The sequence below is a fragment of the Astyanax mexicanus genome, chromosome 11 (assembly GCF_023375975.1).
Source record: "Astyanax mexicanus isolate ESR-SI-001 chromosome 11, AstMex3_surface, whole genome shotgun sequence".
Lineage (NCBI taxonomy): Eukaryota > Metazoa > Chordata > Actinopteri > Characiformes > Acestrorhamphidae > Astyanax > Astyanax mexicanus.
The window spans coordinates 28,990,613-29,006,669 of record NC_064418.1 but is presented as its reverse complement, the minus strand read 5'-3'; the positions used below and the strand labels follow the sequence as shown (position 1 = coordinate 29,006,669).

At 35.4% G+C, this 16,057-nt stretch overlaps 1 protein-coding gene across 1 annotated transcript in view; it reads right to left on the bottom strand.

Annotated features, from left to right (window-relative positions):
- The window catches only part of LOC103046181 (diacylglycerol kinase beta), a 194,126-nt gene that overhangs the window by 155,889 nt on the left and 22,180 nt on the right, over positions 1-16,057 (bottom strand). The gene's annotated exons all lie outside the window — the stretch shown is intronic.

Genomic DNA, 16,057 nt, shown 5'->3' with positions numbered 1-16,057 from the left:
ACCACTTCAGTTTCTGAATTAGTTTCTCTAAATTTTGCTATTCATAGGAATGATCTGATAGGTATGCCATATTCATGCCTATAGAGTTAGAATGTAAAGTCATTAGCTCTTCTTTTAGTCTATATAGTTAATAATCCAAAGCATTAAAAGTGGTGCTTATTTAGTAGTTATTATTATTTATTTTAATTATTTTTGTATGACTGGGCTCGAATATAGGTTTGTGAGTTACTGTACTGTTAGAAGTACATATAATATAAAACACCAAGGCTTTAAATTAAGGCTTTGATTAGTATTGGGTTTACTTTGTCCCACAAAGTTACACAATACATATGAAGAAATCAGACTTAAATATTAGAAAAATAGCTAAAGAATGTAAACAATAGTCCTTGAAAATAGATACGCTAACAAATTGAACACAGCGCCATTTACAAAATTAAACATTTTAATAAATAGTTTCATAAACACTATAAACAAACCTAAAATACTTAATGTTTAAGTATTCAAAGAGATATTTCTCAAAAGTTCTATTGCACAAGTTAGATAAGATACAAGATTAATATCAATTTACTATATATTATTCCTGAAACCATTAGAGGTGTTACAGTATTTAAATCAGCTACAGATCCCTTCTTTCTCCAGTTAAATACATTCAAATAATCCTTCAAGCTACAGTATTAATATATTTTAAAGGGCTGTAGTTACTGCTCGTTTTTACTGTGATACAAACACTATTACAGTAGAAACGGCAGCAGGAGATGTTCTGATTTCTCTTCAGGACGGAGCTAGACCAGCGTTTGACTCTCTTCTCTGATGGTTCTATTCCGCACGGCGCTCTGCAGCGCCCTCTAGAGGTGTGGCAGTATGAGAGAAACACATACCGGTTCAGGTTCACCACGCGGTATACTGAATGAACCGGTATACCACCCAGCACTAATTAAAAGCAATTTCAAAATATGCAAAAACAGTCATTCTCTGCATTTGTTGAACTATAGGGCCCTCAATCCTGCATATCAGGACTCTGTGGTCAGTAACGCTCCACTGCTCCAACAACACCTCTACAACAGCATGTAGCTGAACAATGCTCCTCCTCACAATGGCTGTTAATGAAGCAGAAGCAAACACAAACACCTGTTTCTCTAACAGTAGCGACTCAATAGCTGGAATAACAGACATCACTCAACGTAGACCATCTGCAGTAGAACAGAAACCCTACTAATACCAAAATGAAAACACCATGTACACACAAAGCAAAGAGTATGGATTCTGACAACGTTAAAGCCACAATGGAAAATTCATAACAACTTGTAATAACAACAGATCTGTCATGACGCCATGATGTAACCTCCAATCAAAGGTCAGAGAAGTGAAGAAGGCCTGTGCTTCTGAACTGAATCAACTGAATTTTCACTCCGTTATAGTGGGGGTTGAGTTAAGCCTCAACCAGTGCTCCATTGCTTAATTTGTGAAGCAGACAAAGGGACAAAAATAGCCCACAAGTGCTCCTCCCCTACGAACATGATCAAAAGCAGACTGTTTTTGTATAGCCTGACTTACACTCTGGCATTTTTTCCCTCATGTTTCTCTCACTCCTACAAATTTCTATCCTTCCATTTTTTTTTTGGCAAAAACTGCAGTTACAAATCTTTTTCACATAAGAGGTTTAAGTCAGAGGGCCTGAGCTGACTTCAGAGCCACTGACATATTTGCAGGACAGTGTGTGGAAAACAATGTTCTCCCAACATTAGTTATTCACCACTACAACAGCATGCAGTATTACAATAACACTACAGAATAAACGGGTGCAGAAATACATCTTTTTGTGCCGGCTCACAGCAGTTAAATGTGTTTAAATGTGCTTTTCTACATAGGCTACATAAACAGCATGCATTAGAGTGCGTGTAAAAGTTGAGCATGTTCTTTTGTTCAGTTAAAGTTCTGTACTGCTGGCTCAGGCTGGGGAAGGTGTGGGCGTTTCTAGTGTATGAGCTGCAGGAAATCAGAAAACCAAGACACAGTTATTTTCAGTGTGGAATGTCACAATCACAAGCACTCAGACGTTAACATACGACTCTAGCTTTCAGACACGCTGTGGTGAGCACCAACTGCCAACAACATGACAGCGAAAAGGACTTGCATCGGAACATCAATGAAATAAAAAATAGAAAAAAAAAACCTAAAATAATACTTGCTTTTACTTTGAATGCTATGATAATCAGGCATGTCTTGGCTAAAATGTCAAGTAAACTACCATAGTATAGAGAAGAATTAGTGCCAAATTGAAAAGCAAACTCTACCATGAAAGAATATAAATGCTATACACAAGATGCATTGCTTTTCCTCACGAACATTAGGGCTGCAACTAATGATTATTTTGGTAGTCGACTAATCTGATGATTATTTTTTTGATTAGTCGCTTAGTCATTTCGGTTATTTCTCCCATGTCCTCCATCTCGAAAAACAAAAGAAACAGCTAAACATGAGATTTAAAAGGCATTTAAATGTCTAGATGTTGTTTAAATTTGCAAAATATTGAAATTTAGTGATGAAATATGTATATATATGTAAATATATATATATATGTATATCTATTGTGTTTGGGCTATTTTAGAGACAGACTACCGGTAAGTATAGTCTTAACTGTGTGAGTGTGCCATTTACCCATCTCCCATTTATCTCCCATTGTGCTTCTGTCTCTAGTACTTTGTGTAATGAAGGACTGTTACAAATTAACAATTAGTCAACTAAATAATCGGCACTGTCGATTATATTGACTAATTGTTGCAGCCCTAACTAACATAATATAAATATATGCCAAAACAAAATGCATTTCACTGCCCTTGATCTCTTTTATTTTAAAACAATACACAAGAAATTATATTATTAAAACCAAATGCTGAATTGTGTCCAAATGGCACACAACCTTCCTTAAAATGCAATCAGCTCAACTGCATTGTATTCCACTGTGTGGCGCTGCGAATGTTCAAAAGCAAATCACAATGCACAGGGAATGTTTTTCATCTAGGAGCATTGTGGAATTCGTCCCAAAATGAAATGTAATCACTGTCCAATCAGAACCCACAAGGGACAGGGCTGAGAAAATAGTCAAAGTAAATCTTAATAAGGGGAGGCAGCACAAAAACACCCACACCACCCCACGCAGACCCGGGCTCGGATAGCTTCCACACCTGGTGCGATTTGCACCAGTGAAACCAGACAACTGATAAGAGATCAGACATTTTCTCTGGTTTAAAGTACAGCTATGAGTGCTCGCTTCTGATTGGTTTCTCAGCTCCACACAGAGGAATATAATGCAGTTGAGCTGACTGCATTTTAAGGAGGTTTGTGTGCCATTTGTACACAAATTTAGTAAATTCTTGCATATTGTTTTTCAATAAAGAGCTAAAAAGTGCAGTGAAATGTAATGTAATAGTGGTTTTGCATTTCATTTTGGCACATATTCTGCATGTTATTGAGAAAAAAGCAATACATCTTGTGGATTGCATTTCCATTTTTCCATGGTAGTGTTTACTTTTCAACTTGGAACTAATTCTCTCTCCATAGTATAGAAGTAAAATGAACACACCTTTAAATCCATGAGCCCACATACTGCACTGCTCTCTCACTATCTATCTCTCTTTCTCTCTGTGTCTATTTATCTTGCTATGTCTCCAATTCTCAGGGACTTTCCTCTCTGCAGTGAGAGTAGAAAGAAGCATTGCCTCATGCCAGCAGAGCATGTGCTTCCACATCCTGTCCTCATCTTCTCTTCATTTCTCACCTCCTTCACTCTGACTGGAGAAACCAATCAGAACTCTTTCAGCCAACATTACAAATGAGCAATAAACGACCAAACTGTGTGGAACTACAGACTAATTGTTGAGAAACAGTATTGTTCAGATCTGAGAGATTAATTAAAAGTAGGCTACTGTATATCCACAGATGGGTTTAGTACTACTTCTGAAAGAGCAGGCACAGTAATAATTATCCAAAGTTAAAATATATACAATATTTTAATATAGTATTTTATATTTTATACTACATTACTATAGATTTTATATTCATCATTTAGACCTCTCACAATAATTACATAATTTACTTATAGTACAATATGTGGACATGACATCAATCATTTATCATCAAGGAGAGCCCATTAACATAAATGAATTGTGATTCTGTTTAATTTTATTTATTTAGGATGAGCATCAAAATTTAATGCAACTCAATGTACAAAAATACAGGATAAATACAATATTTGAGGAATACTGATCAAAGCTGCACAGAGTCAGAGCAAACATGTGCTGGAATTTCACTTAATTTAATCTAGTGAAAAAATATATATACTCATCAATATGTGCTGCAATGTGCAAATTTTTTTTTTTATTGTTTAATGTTCAATATAAGTTGTCAAGTTACAGGCTACAGCTAATTCATTTTTTTTAATCTTTCAAACAGTAACAGAGACAATACCAGTCTCTTTTAGATACAATAATAAAGCCTTTTGGTGTTTTAAACAGGACTAATTACACTCTTTGTAATTTAACGTCTAGTTGTTCAGTTAGTCACTATTTTTTAAGCACTGATGGTTCCCAAAACGTTCTCAGAAAAGTTTATTAGTTGTTCATAGAAAAGTATAAAAGTTATACCTGTATCACAATAACAAAATACACATACAGTAATATACAATTCTGGAAAAAAATTAAGAGACCACTTCAGTTTCTGAATCAGTTTTTCTGATTTTGCTATTTATAGGTATATGTTTGAGTAAAATTAACATTGTTGTTTTATACCAGGGGTGTCAAACTCATTTTGGCCGAGGGCCACATTGGCATATTGGCTGTCCTCTGAGGGCCAGATGTAACTTATAAATGTAAGAAAATGTAACCAGATGTAATATAAAATGAATGTAATTACTCTTTAATGTTAAGTAACTCTCAATATATTATTTATTCAATCAAATATTACAGTTGCATGGAAAAAATGTTAGCTTGTTGCTCTATTAACATAAATCCTTTTAATTTGTCATGTTATGAAATCCAAAAACTCCATCAATCAAGAACCAAACTATTCAAGTGAATAGAAATGACATAAAATACAAGTTATATTAACTTTGATCAAAACGTTTGATACTGAAATAAGGCTTAATAAATATAAAATAAAAAATTGTGAGCTGTTAAGAACATGACAGATTTAGCATTTCCTCAGATTTAGCAGTTCCTCATACAACCACTAGTGGGAGCTGCAGCAGCACAAGCCCGCAGTCTTTACTGAGTCAGAGCTACAGCCCAGCCACGGGCTACAGGGCTCAGCTGAGCCAGTCTGGAGCGTTTTTAACATTTTTAAGTTCTTCCGTGTATGAAATAAAGATTTTTAACCCCACTAACCGGATAATACAGTTCATCTTTCAGCCCAAGCAGCTAACAGTAGCAGTTTAAAGCAGCCATCACGGAGTCACTGCTCGGATTACATTATAAACAGGTCAGTTATCGCGCTGCTAACCTCATGGTGTTTATAACTACGGAGTTTAGTGGACACACCACGGCTGCAAGGTTAGACTGTTGGGCTACTGAAGACTATTAAAGGCTATTGGAGGTTATTGAAACGGTTATTGGGGGCAGAAATCAGTAAAGGCTGGTTAGATAAGTGATTCACGTCTTCGTCCTTTGCTGTGGTGAAACTGCGACTAGCCCTGTCACAGTGATGTTTATTAACGTCATTAAAACATATTTTGTCAGCTATTGTCTTATAAATATTTACACATAACTTATATCTCTCCTAAATGGCAGTAAATATCTCTCCTAGTGGCAGTAAGCCGTAACCTCGCGGGTAATACAATCGACAAGCATTGTGGGAAATGTAGTTTTTGGTCAAAGAATGCTTCTGACCTATTTATTATGGACACTAAGATTTTACAAGCTCTCGCGGGCCACATAAAAGGACGTGGCGGGCCACATTTGGCCCGCGGGCCTTGTGTTTGACACATGTGTTTTATACTATAAACTACAGTCAATAATTCTCCCAAATTCCAAATAAAAATATTGCCGTTTAGAGCATTTATTTGCAGAAAATGAGAAATATAACAAATTAACAAAATAACAAAAAAAAGATGCAGAGCTTTCAGACCTCAAATAATGCAAAGAAAACAAGTTGATATTCATAAAGTTTTAAGAGTTCAGAAATCAATATTTGGTGGAATAACCCTGGTTTTCACAGTTTTCATGCATCTTGGCATGTTCTCCTCCACCAGTCTTACACACTGCTTTTGGATAGTTTTATGCCACTCCTGGTGCAAACATTCAAGCAGTTCAGCTTGGTTTGATGGCTTGTGATCATCCATTTTCCTCTTGATTATATTCCAGAGGTTTTCAATTCGGTAAAATCAAAGAAACTCATCATTTTTAAATGGTCTCTTATTTTTTCCAGAGCTATATTGTCATAATGCCCCCTTTAACTGTATAAGTGCAGTGTAGTGCACATATATAGGCCTATTTTCCACTGAATACACATAACAAAAGGAGTTCTATATTGTCCCAGACAAATAACATTGTGGTGCTATATAGATCCATTTTTAAAAGGTTCTACAGAACAATAGGAGCTATTTGATACAGGAGTAAGGATGAAGTGATTTGCTTTAAATCAGAACACAAGGTTTATTGTCCAGTATACTTATGATATTCTGAAACCAGAGTGGATGATTAAAAGTGACTGCATGACTGCAAAAAATGCAATTATATTAGATAGTTAATGCATTTTTTATGATTCACTCTCTGTAACAGTACAATAATGTGATTTTTCACTGCATCATTAAACCCCTGCTATTTAACAATTTCAGATATTAGTTATCATGGTCCTGTTTATAGGACTCTCTTTAGGAATCACTTTGTAAGGTGGCAGTTGAGAGATAAGCCCCAATATGTAACTGTGTGTGTGTGTGTGTGTGGGCGGTGAGGTAGGGTGGTCAGTGATGGAGAGGTAGAGACACTTGTCAAAGAAGATGGAGACTTTCTATTTTTATCCCTCCGGTGGTCCCCTTTCCCCAGAGTATAGAAGCACCTGCATATCCATCCACCCTAATCTCTACACCTACTGGGAAATCTCTGAGTCCACTGGGAGCTCCACACTCTCCCCATGAGTGCTCACACACAGAAACAGACTGCAGTTTACTCCCTCTCACTCTGTTGTTATGAATCAGACTATTTCTTCATAGCACTTTCGCAGTGTGGATGACGCACACACACACACACACACCAGCACATAAAAAAACAGTGCAAGCAGTTTCCAACTGCACATCCTCTATAGTAGCATATGTATTGGTAATGTGTGTGAGAGCGTGGGAAGGGGGTGAATAATAACACATCACATGCATCTTCCAGTCCCTCAGCCACATGGTGGGTCGGCTCATTGCCCCAGCAACAAGAGTAATTGAGAAAGAGATGAAAGGTGCAGAAACAGGGAGTAAGAGAAATATTTTTATTTGCATTTCATTGAATATGTCATTATGTATAGATGGTGAAACTGTGTCAGATATTTAAATTATAAAGTGCTTTATAAAGTGTATTCAAAGGAGCAATATCTAACACTGTTTTCCCACAACCAGCTTATAATTCATTATACAAACTGTCTTTATTGTTCAAAATTAAATATATCTGTTTTTGCATTATTTAGGTTTGGTATACTACAGTATATGCAAATAAACAGTATTTTAATGCAGATGTAACACAAGTTGTAAACAAACTGTAGTATCTCCAAAACAGCAACTTTATACAGCTCTGGAAAAAAAATCAGATCACTTCAAAATTATGAGTTTTTCAGATTTTACCAAATTGAAAACCTCTGGAATATACCGTAATAAAGAGGAAGATGAAGGATCACAAGCCATCAAACCAAGCTGAACTGTTATCCAAGAAAAGTTATACAAAAGCAGTGTGTAAGACTGGTGGAGTAGAACAACTGTAGTAGAATAACTGTGATTAAAACCAGGGTTATTCCACCAAATATTGATTTTTGAACACTTAAAACTTTATGAATATGAACTTGTTTTCTTTGCATTATTTGAGGTCTAAAAGTTCTCCATCTTTTTCTTATATCAGCCTTTTTCATTTTCTGCAAATAAATGCTCTAAATGACAATATTTTTATTTGGAATTTAGGAGAAATGTCCGTAGTTTATAGAAAAAAACAACAATATTCCTTTTACTCAAACATATACCTATAAATAGCAGAATCAGAACGTGATCTCTTAATTATTCCAAAGCTGTACATTTTAAGAATTTAAAAAAATCCTCTTCTTTACTTTTAATAGAAATTAAAGATTACTGCGTTGGAGCAATTCTACGACTCTATTCATCAGGACATGCTGATTCAATGTAAAGATCAATATATGTGGCCAGATTCAAATTTCTTTTTTTTATTTCTTAAAAATGTATTAATCTTTACTTACAGACATAGACAGTATGGTCTAAGTATGAATATATAGTTGACATTCTACATTAAACATCCTGTTAAAAATAATGAATTTGAATGTCCTCTGCATCTGTATTACAAAATTAGTGACTTTATGATTTATAATTTATTAATTTATATTGTGTTAATATCATTCTTTTCTGGAATTGAATACCCCCTTCAGTAATAATTGGGTGTGTGGTGTTTTGCATCTGTATCAATGTATTCATGATTTCATTACAAGTTTTAGAAATCTAAAATGCAGCATGCACTGTGTAAATACCTGGGTGTACAAATATGAGTGCAGTTATCTATAAATGTATATAAAAGCATTTTATTCTGCACAGACTGTGATGCCAAAAGTCATGGGATAGCCGTGTATAATCTGTATAAGTTGTGAGGTGTTATCTGGCGAAGGAGTTTGAACACTTGCCAGAGTGCTTTTTTAACATTCCTCAATCCACAGTGTTGTGTGTGCTGGGAATATGTCACAGGATGTATTACCACCCACAGTGGACATCACAGTGGGTGAGAATGATGATGTCTGCCAGTCTCTGTCTGTGCAAATAGACAAGCTTCCATGGGACATAGAAAAAGTCATGGGATACAATCAATCCAATGTCCCTTTAGGAATCTCAATGCATATACTTTTAGCAGAATTGCCTTTTTGGTGCACTAGGAGAACAGCAAAAAAAGACACAGATATAAATAATAGGATGAAATATAGCTTTTTTTCCTTTCTGTATCCTTCACAAGAAAGCACCATAAGCTAGAATGGCCAGGGAGCCATTAAACTCTAGCCTGTGACACTGCAGCCATGAAGATGCATTACACCCCTTAGTCCATAATAAGATCTATTGAGGTCAGGGTCAAACCTTTCAGGCCTAGGGAGGTTAAAAATGATGAGGACGAGGAGGAATACGGGGTGAAGGTGAGAAGATCGAATGTGTGAAGGCTCATTCTGTAACACGTTCATTGTGGCTGAAATTGTACTCTCTAAAAGGTGTCATTCCATCGTTTTTATTCATTTTAAAATGTCTAGTTGTGGTCTCTAGTATGAATGAATGCCATGTAGGGGTGTGACGAGACACTATTATCACGAGACGAGACACGATCCTGGATTAATGAGAATGAGACGAGATGAGATTTAAAACGCTTAAAAACTAGAGTTTTATTTGACAAAATCATATAACGCAAACTTAACAGACTGGTTTCTCTCACACATTGATTCTATAAAAAATAGAAATAATAATAAAAAATAAAAATAAAACTATTCTAGGTCTTATATAGTGCAAACAATAAGTGCAAACCACAACCAGTCATATTAAGACTATGGTTTGTGTTTTTTTCTCCTAAATCTCTTGTAATTTAACTATGCATAACCATAACCAGTCATATTAAGCCTATGCTTGAAGTGCAAACAGAAACAGAACTTTTTTTTTTAAATACAGTACAGAGCTAAGGGATTAGTACACCTGCCTATGAAACAGTCACGTGTAGGATTTACTTACAGTATTTACATATGGTTTGAGTCTTGTTGGTCACTCTATTACTGTTATTGTTTCCACTGGAGCCAAAATGCAGCCAGACATACAACTTAAAAGTAGCAGAAGCATCTTCTATGCAAATGCCCCAATTTTCCTCTTGCTGAGAGCTGGTCTCACTGCTCAGCCACCACACTGCTATCGCTACTGTGTTGCCAGATCCCTCTTAAAAAGTCCACACTAAACATTTTTTTTCCCCGCGAGACAGGTTTAAGCTTGACGAGAAATATCGTCACGTTTTAATCTCGCGAGATCTCGTGCCACGATCTCGTCACTCCCCTGATGCCATGTGAGCTTTTTGTAGATCCGGTATAACGCTGCTTTAGTCTAGTGGAGGAGTGGGCAGGGAAAACAATAGAATTTTGGCTCTTTTGCTAATGAATATTCATACATGCAAACATATAGCCTAACATTTAGGCTAACAGCACTGCGACACCAGGGCACATTTGAAAATAAATACATTTTTACACTAATAACAGTCTTTGCCATGTCATATGTTACTTTACAACACGTGCAATGCCCTGCTAAGTGCAGTTCAGCCACTATTCATATTACAGCTTGTATGAAAAGTAGATAAAAAGTCTTATACTTCATTGCTTTAAACTTCTGAACTATATATTTATTTTCAAAGTGAACCAATTCACACATTGCAGCGTCACTCTCTGCTTTTTAATATAACAGCTCTGAAGACTCTGTCAGCACTGTGAGCTGTCCGTTTTTGTTTGCACATTTTAGTGAAGTTGTGGTGATAATAATCACACCCCACACTGCACCGCCTTAAATGTTCTCACACTCTCTCTACTTCATGCTCTAAAACAAGCACCCATCCTGCACATGCGCATACGTCTGCATACACCTGCACACACAGAGACACACACACACAGATACAACAAGCACAGAGGTGATAAACTTGCATAAGACCTTTTCCAAATTTCCATCCAGATCTTCCCTTTAAAAATAATAATAACAATAATAATAATAACTGTTGCTTTTAAAATGTATTGTGCATTAAACATACTTAGTCATTTAAACACATACAGTAAAATTGTCAAGTCAAAGTGAAATCAAGAGACTTTTACTGTCATTTGAACTGAGTACAAGTACACAATGGAGCAAAACTACATGCAAAATGGAACAAACAGTACAATACAGACAATATAATGTAAACAGAAAAACAAAATACTACAATAAACACAGCGAATAGCGAATGGGATTAATAAAGTATATAAGTATATAACAAAAAAGATGCAGAGCTTTCAGACCGCAAATAATGCAAAGAAAACAAGTTCATATTTATAACGTTTTTAAAGTTCAGAAATCAATATTTAATTGAATAACCCTGGTTTTCAAATCACAGTTTTAATGCACTTTTCTCATGTTTCAAGCATGTTCTTACACACTGCTTTTGGATAACTTTATGCCACTCCTGGTGCAAAAAAAATCAAGCAGTTCAGCTTGGTTTGATGCCTTTTGATAATCCATCTTCCTCTTGATTATATTCCAGAGGTTTTCAATTTGGTAAAATCAAAGAAACTCATTATTTTTAAGTGGTCTCTTATTTTTTCCCAGAGCTGTATACTCAAAGTCAGCTTATACCATGAACACAGAATTCACTGATGTAGAGAACACACAGTACTTTGGTAGAATACAGTATTATAGCATCATATATTCCTGATAAAATGAGAGTAGGTACAGACTATAAGCAACAATAGTTTTTTCTTCTTTTTTTTCAGATCTCCAGTCAGATATCACGGAAGCAAGCCATTGTTCTAAAAGCCACAAGAACAAACTCTTTCCTTGCTTGTAAAAGAAAAAAGTTCAAATCTCCGGTTCATCTTTTCACCACCAGCACTCTTGTGCACTCGTTTGCAGAAAGATAGAGCTGTGTTTCCTCTGCAGACCTCCTACTCTCTCACTCCAGCATTTCCTCTGATGTCAACATTAGCGCTCTCATTTAAGCTCTCCACTGACTGACACCAAGCCGCTGCTTTAAACTTGCTTTTACAACGACCTCATCACTGTTTTACATGACAATAGTAATATGACTACACAAATCATCAACCAGTAAACAATCTGTCAGTCCACTCGTGCACTAAACCTTTGTGAAAAAGACCATAGACTGTGTATAGCTGGACAGAGCATCGTAGGGGTGGGCGATATGGCTCTAAAATAATATCACGATATTTCGGGGTATATTTGCGATAACGATATACATGGCAAAATAGGAAAACAGAAAATAATTCATTAATTTCTGTAATATAGTATAATAGTATAACAGTATAATCATAATGTGGCAAAATAAATAATATAGCATAAAATAATATAATGCAGCAAAAAATATTGTACAATATTTTCATGCATATAAACTGCAAACTAAAACTATAAACTAAAACAATTATACAATAAATACACCTAAAGCTTCACAGTAAATACATTTTAAGACAAACCATCCCTATTATCACGATATGGATTTTTTATATCATGATATTTCTGTCACGATATATTGTATACGATATAATATTGCCCACCCCTAGAGCATCGTCTCTCAAAAGTGAAGCCACCATAGGTCAGGCCCCCCCTGCTGTTCGGTTGCAGAAAGCTGTGTAACCCCACCCATCCCCATAGGTTTCAATGACAAAACAGACAACTTTCAACTATCAGAGGCGATATGTTTGCATGTATGAATATTCATGAGCAAGAGCTGAAATCCTGCCTCTCTTCAGAAACCAGTAATTCAGTGAAATAAAGCAGGGTTGTACAGAAACACCGCATCACTTTTTCTTCACAAAAAACGGCTCACATGACATTCATTCATACTAGAAACCACAACTAGACATTTTAAAATGAATAAAAAAACGATGGAATGAGATCATTAAGATTTAAATATTGGATGTTTAAATTTAAATAAAACTCAATTTTAGATAGGCCAAAGGGAATTTTATTTACAGTTAGTGGTGTCCATCGCTTGAAAAATACCTGCATTAATCACAATAATAAACAATATCCGGTGATTAATCATGAATTAAAAAGTTTAGATGCTGGTAACACCCTGTATTTTTGTAAAGCAAAAATAATTGTGTATTGTGATGTGTCTACGTATAATGCTTTTTACATCAGAATCTTTTAATGTACTAAGCAAAACTTGTGCTTTAGCTATTAACATAAGGAAGCTCTGACACACAAGCTTAAATGGAGCTAATGAATGCCAGCATAATGCAGCTCATGCAGGTCAAACAACTACTTTTTGTGCCAGCATCAACAGCTTTTTAATAAACCAGCAAATGCATCACCAGCCTCTGTAAAAAGAGTCAAATATATAAGGAAGCTGTGGACACACTTGATTGAAGAAAAAAAATATATAATTTACTTGCATGAAATCATAACACATTTTCGTTAACACTATTGAGCTATTCTGCATTTTAAATTGTTATTTGATGAACAAATATTAAGTGTTTGACAAGGGCCAAAAATGTGTAGATGCAGTTTGTTCTACAGGTAAAATATTTTACCGGTAGAACAAAACACACCGATTTTTCTTTAATAACGGGCCACATAGCTTAGCATTAATATTTAATATGGTAAAAAAATTTGCTGTGTTTGCAGTGTTAGATCAATATTTTTAGTGTTAACACTGTTGACGCTGCAGTTAACACTGGCAAATGTACTGTAAAGAATGTTGTAATTCGTTTTTGTAATTTAGATAGGGTTTAGATTAAAATTTAGTCCAGTTAAAGAAAATATTCTAGGTCTGAACCCAGGGAAAACCTCTGTTTTAGCTTATACTCATGCAAGGCACGGACTTCTCAGAAAAGCACTTTTTCCGGGTGTGCCTTGTCCCAACAGTACTTTTAACAAGTGTTTAACAAGGTACACATTTTACAAGTAATGCTTTTAACAAGTAACACTCGATAAGTACTGCTTTTAACAAATAACACTTTTAATGAATAACGCTTTTATCAAGTGACACTTTTAATGCCTAATGCTTTTAACAAGCTAGTGCTAAGTGCGAACACTAGCACAGGCACAGCCATGGTCACAACTAGCAAAGTATGGTGCTGCTGTACATCTTAGGGAAACACTATCTCAAAAAACTATAACAAAACAACCATATTGTCATGAAGTTACCTTTTACAATGTTGTATCTTTACATCTTAAATGGTTTCTACTATTTGACTGGATGAATGTAGTTTCTAGTGGTTTTTCTAGGGGGGGTATGCTGATTTTATTTTTAATGACGAGTAAATCATGTTTAAGATTTAAGTCTAAAAATATGTTATTTACTTATGTTGGCACACAAATACAGTTTTCCATTATTAGGTTTCTTTGAGTCATTTGCTAAAAACTGTGCACCCCTAGTTTCAGTAAAATGTGGGGGAAGAGCAACATAAAGAAACTACTGTCTACTGTCAAATTCAGGGTCTATAGCAACTGTCGAAAATGATTTATTTCTCGTTAATTAGGTAGATAAATTAGTCAGGAATAATGAACATGCCTGGGCTGAAAAGAAGGATTTTAATATTAATTCACTCTGTTTCCGTATTAAAATGTGGCTAACACATTCCTCGCCTTGCACACATGCGTGGAACCGTTTAATAATTCAACTTATGAGGTTTTAATAATTAAGATTTGGATTTAAAATGTAGATATTGCACTTGAAATTTTAAAGCCATGAGATATTAAGCTAGCACTGATGGGGTTTGAATGTGAAGTCTGCCTCTGAGACAAAAGCAGGAATATATGGCATAACTTTTATACTTAATAATATGGTGTAATACTACAGTACAATATCAACTACAAATAAATGTATCAACTGCATATAAAAAATAACTTACTCTTTCGGAGCAGTTTATTACCTGTAATATTAAATCAGATTTTTAAATATATATTTCTTTCAATCTACTTTTTGAAAATAAAAAAAATTGCTTGACCAAAGTAAAAGCAACCCTATATCCAGATATTGAATATGACATTAAATTTTTCAAAAAAATAAATAAATAAATAAAAAGAATAGCAAAAGATTAGCAGAACAGTTCATTTCTGCAATATAACTGACCACTGATCTACAATAATGACTGTTCTGATGAATAATCTGTTAGTTGTTATTATATAAGTATTCAGAATCTCGCAGATCTGTCAGGTTGTGGGTTCAATTTTTAAGAACAGAAGTCAGACAGGCAAAGCAGCCCAGCAGGAAAAGCATCAGTCTTGAAGGGGTGGCCAAAGAGTAAAAGGTCTTGTGACACGCCTTCAGCTGAAACCTGTGGGCAGGCAATAATAACAGAACAGTGGGGGAACCCAAAAGAGTGCAGAGCAGTGACTCAGTCTCTGGGGGAGACTTTAGGGAAAAGGGTCTTTTTAGTGAGAGTGGTGTCTGAGCAGGTGTCTAGGGCCATAATCAGTGACAACTAATCATTACACCCACCACTGACAGATATGTTATCAGCGAGGGTGGAAATAATTAGCTGGCAAATAAGAAAATTAGATTCAGGAATAGCTTTTTAAGTAACAGCTTCCCCTGTGATGTGTGGGAAGGCTGATGGTCTCCTGTGAAGCCCTGCTAGGAAATAATGGCAATTTTGTACCTCTTTCACACTTAAACTTATCATATATATATATATATCACATTCAGACATCCTTATGACATTAGCAAGGAGAGGCTTTAATGTTGTACGTGACTGCCTATATAAGGTCACCCGGTTGTGCAACAAGATGTTGTATTGGTTGCACCCTTTGCAAGCAAAGTATTCCGCAGAGAAGAATATGAATGTCATTGGTAGGGCTGCAACTAATTATTATTTTGGTAGTCGACCAAAATTTTTCGATTAGTCCATTAGTCAACCATTAATTCTGCCATTTCTAAAAACTAAAACAGCAGAACATGAGCTTTAAATGGCATTTAAATATCTGAAAGTACTGATATTTAGTTATTAAATATGTAATCCTTTGTGTTTGGGCACTTTTGGTGACACAAACTAAGTTGATTGTAAACTGTGTGAGCAAACCATTTACCCATCTCCCATTGCGCTTCTGTCTTCAGCACTTTGTGTAATGTGGTACTGTTACAAATAAACGATT